The following is a 4,244-nucleotide window of genomic DNA, read 5'->3' as shown; positions in this document are numbered from 1 at the left end:
ACAGCGGTGCGGGGCCGCCGCGCACACGCCTTCCCCGGACTTCCCGCACCGCCGCCCTCGGGGAGGAAAGCCCCGGCCCCGGGTGCCGCCGCGGGGTCCCCGGGTCCCGGGGCACGGCCCACCCCTGCACCAGCCCGGGAGTGAGGGTTTGGATGTGACCGCTGGTCCCGGACCAACCGTTCCCTGCATGCGGTTGGTTTTTGTGTTTCAAAGTGCTACCTGCGTGCCAGTCAGGTTCCTCGCCCCAAATCTGGCCCTCTTAAATAACCAGACCCCGTTTTTAAAAATTCATAGGTGCACTCTATGAGTAATTTTGAAGTCTTTCCCCGTTTTTTTCGTTTGCTCCTAGCCTGTATTCCCCAGGGTTCCCCATTCTGGCCTGGACCAGTGATCCCGTATCCATCATACCTGCAACTGCTCTGTCTCTTAAAAAAAAAAAAAAATTAAAGTAAAATTAAAAAATGGGAAGCCGACTAGACAGGATCCAATCAAGCTGGGAGCAGAAAAGCACAGAGCTGGCATTAAGTTGCTAGGAGGTGCCCCGCAGGAGGTAAAATTAAATAAAGGCAGTTTTCCAAAATCTCCTAGTTCTTTTCCGCGTAAGTCTCTTGTTTGCTCCTTTTCAGGAGAAACACCCAGGAAAGGAGCTCCTGCTGTCTCGTTGATCCTGTTCTTCCATTCCTAACCAAATATACTGGGTTTTTGTTTCTTTCTTTTTACGTTTAAGAACTTGTAAAGAACTTTGTGTGCATATTTATTTTGTAGATCACTGTAGGAAGAATCTCTAACCACAGGTCTCTCCTTGCACAGCGGGAGGAGACCCCGACACCCGCCCCCGGAAAAGTTGGGGTGGGGGATGGGCTGAGAACTCAGGTATGTAACTTTAGCTCCTCACCTTGGTCGTGACCCTTAACTTTCCTCGGCTCCTGAGCCCTCGTCCTGAAAGGCTGGCTTGGCTGGTTGAAGCTGCTGACTCAGAAACACTAAGAGCTGAAAGATGTTCGAGTTTCCTAGGATATTTTCATGGGGGGAGGGGCGAGGGTGAGGAGGGGATTTAGGAGAATAAGCTAGTCAATGGTATAAAGAAGCCTTATTTAGAATCTTGGGCTCAACCAAAATCTAATGATACCAGGCTAGCCATAGACAATCACGCAACAAGGGAGGAAAAAAGAATGCTTCAATCTGTAACGGGAAGTAATAACATGAGGGCATGAAAATTCTGCTTAAAACCATCACCACATTGAAAGGGATACTGCACTCCAAGTACTACACCATTAGATAAAATAACCCTATTCCTTTTAAGAATTTGATGCAGGATTTTTGGGAAGCCCCAAAACTGAGTTTGGGGGGTTAACATGTCACTCCCCTAATAGGGTGTGTCTTCTCCAATGGGTGCCCGGCAAACGTACCCCTCCCCTCTCTCTCTTCTCTTTCATTCAGGCCAGTGCTTTTCTCAAGGATTTCTGGAGAGGGAAAGACTCCTGCTTTGTGCACTAGTGTTTGTGTCCAGCAACAAAAAAGCATGTCTCCATACATATGTACTGAAGAGGCCCTTTGCAAAAAGAACCCCATTTCTGACACAGATTAGCACAAAAAACAAATCCCAGCAACGTGTCAGCAGATACTTACATTCCTAATGGTCTGTGACCTTATTGTCCGTGTGGACCCGTGGACGTACTATTCCAAGAGACCTTCACCTACCTCTCTAAACACAGAGAGCTACTTGTCCGGGACTATCTGATATGCTTCTCAATGGGCACGGCGGCAGGTTACATACAAACACGGCCCAAGGACAGTTGCGAAAAGTAAAATACAGTCACCGGTAATCACATCTAGACAGTCTTCCCTAACTTAGCCCCAAAGAGACTTTCTCCAAATAAAGCGCTACCCTGAACGGGAGCCACTTGTGTGCAAACCTTCCTAATGGGAAATAATTATCCGTTCTTTTCCTGCCTCCTTCCCCCACTGGATTGGTGGTTGGCTTCTTCTTTTTTGTTTTTTTTTAAGAATGGAATTATGGGGCTGGACCAATTGAAAGAAGAGAACAACAGGTGTATAAATGAATAGGCAAGGTTTGTAGTGGGACCTGGGGGAAACTGAGTTTTTGGCCCCTGAAGTCATGGCTCACTTCCCGCCCGCCCCTCCCCCTAAGCCATCACCTTGATCTCTCCTTGTGGTAAATCCTAGTCTCCTTTTCAATTGCTTGTTTTCAGTTTGGAAGGCTCAGGCTATCCTAGAATAACTGGGATGGAATAAGAGAGAGATCACCAGGTCTGGTTTGTCCAGTTGAAATCTGCCTCCCTCTTTTATTCCCACAAAACAACTGCCACCCCGCCCTCCTCTCTCCCCGCTTCCGGCCAGCTCGCACTCCCCCTCCTCCCCTGGCTGTTTTGGTCTGGGGACTCTTTAGAGACCTTGAACTTTGGCAATCCCATAGGATGGTTTGAAGAGCACAGGATGTGGAAGAATCTCTTGGACGAAGACTCCAGAAGTCAGTGCCCTTGGGGTGCTGCTGGGCAGATGGCCACTGCCAAACGCTACCCCCACTCCCCACCCCCACGACAGAAACTCCCAACTCCTGCTCTGATGCGGAGGCAATGAAGCCCGGGAAACCGGAAACGGAAAGGAAAGCCATTGGCATGGATCAGCTTCTAGAATGGACACAAAACTCTCCTAGTTATTAACTTGTCCTAACTTAAAGGAGAAAAGCGAAGAGAATCTTCTTTCTCCCCACCTCTCCTTCCTCTGTGGCAAATCTATAAATACAAAGAGAATGGAAGGGGGCTCATGACTCAGAGACAGGCTTGTACCCTACTTTGGATTAAACGTCCACAAAACCCATGTTCAGCAAACTGTCCTCTGTCCATCAAATGCCCAGTCTTACTCTTCACATAACATGTCCTTCAGGCCTGCAGAGTATAACTGAGCAGGGGTCGCCGCACTGGGCCGTCCAGGCCGCCTACCAGCTTACCCCCAACCTGTGAGTCTGTATTTCCCCAGCTGCACCCAGCAGTCCAGTGCTGCTGAAAGGGTCTCCAGAAGCAAGGGTAATGTCGGGGGCGGGAGGGGGGGGGGATGTTAGTCAGAAGCTCTATCAGTTCTCCCTACAGAAGGGTGCTGGGCCTTCCAGGGCCTTCTCCCAGCATAGCCCCTACTCCCCTTCCCGGGAAGATGGGCTTTTTTCCTTTATACATTCGCCTCAGGCCACGGGAAACGTCAAACACAGGTCCACTCAAATCTGAGAGCCTAAAATCAAAGCGGCACTGGGCCGCACAGGGCTGCAAGCTAGAGATCGCCAGGAGCAAAGAGACTCAGCTGAGGTCCGCAGGCCTGGAGGAAGGAAACGAAGCAGGAAGGTGGGCGGGGGAGAGGCGGAATAAGCCCGCGTCCAGGACCCGAGGCAGACCTACCCTCTCTACGCACCGCCAGGAAGAGAGGAAAGGGGAGGTGGGAGAGCCTGTGCTCCAAATCCGCGGCCTAGCAGCATGGGGCCCAGAATCCTGGAAAGGGCTGGGCAGAGGCGTCCTTCTCCACTTGTAGGTCAGGTTCTGAGACACAGCTGAGAGCGGCCCGAGGAAAGGACCTGAGCAGCTCTGCAAAAGCTGGGGGCGCCAGATTCTGGGTCCCCACTACTAAATCAGGAGCGTTTCCGACTCTTTTTAACTAAGCTTGTAAATGGGGCTTCCTTCAACAAATTGCCAGAAGCTGGACGCCACCGTGCGCTACTAGAAAGGCCTCGGGCTCGCTCCCATGCCTTGGGGTCCGAAAAGCAAGCCCAGCTCGGACTGAGCCAAGCCTTGGCCCAGGCTAGTTACCTGCACCTACCTGTCCCGACCTCCCAAAGCAAGGCCCCCTACGCCCGCAGCCAGAAAGAGCTCGGCCACGCGATGGGGTGGGTGCCCGCGTGGGTTTTAATCTGGTCCTGTTTCGACTTCTTTATCCACCGGCTGAAGCAGGCACGTCCCCCTTTTAACCTGGGGAAGGCATTTGGCGAGCCCGCTGCATGGGCCCGCCGTTTGGCTCGCCCGCGGCGCCTGTCCGTCCGGCGCCTGGGTTCTACCTGAAAACTGGCCCGCGCCGGGAGTGTAAGAACCGGCTTGGCGGGACTTTGGAGGGAAGGCCCGAACCCCCGCGTCGGGGCCTCCCGGGCCCAAGCGCGGCGGCCACTCCGAAGTTTTCGCCGACGCGCGGCGCCCGGCTCCGCACCGGCACCGCAGGCGCTCTTACCTGGCTTGGCGAGGGGC

The 4,244-nt window shown here is 52.9% G+C and overlaps 1 protein-coding gene across 1 annotated transcript in view; it reads right to left on the bottom strand.

Moving 5' to 3' along the window:
* DMRT3 (doublesex and mab-3 related transcription factor 3) overlaps window positions 1-4,244 on the bottom strand; it is a 16,140-nt gene that overhangs the window by 11,025 nt on the left and 871 nt on the right. The window lies entirely within an intron of this gene.

This window comes from Suricata suricatta, chromosome 13 (genome assembly GCF_006229205.1).
Source record: "Suricata suricatta isolate VVHF042 chromosome 13, meerkat_22Aug2017_6uvM2_HiC, whole genome shotgun sequence".
NCBI lineage: Eukaryota > Metazoa > Chordata > Mammalia > Carnivora > Herpestidae > Suricata > Suricata suricatta.
This window is presented reverse-complemented; position numbering and strand designations above follow the sequence as displayed.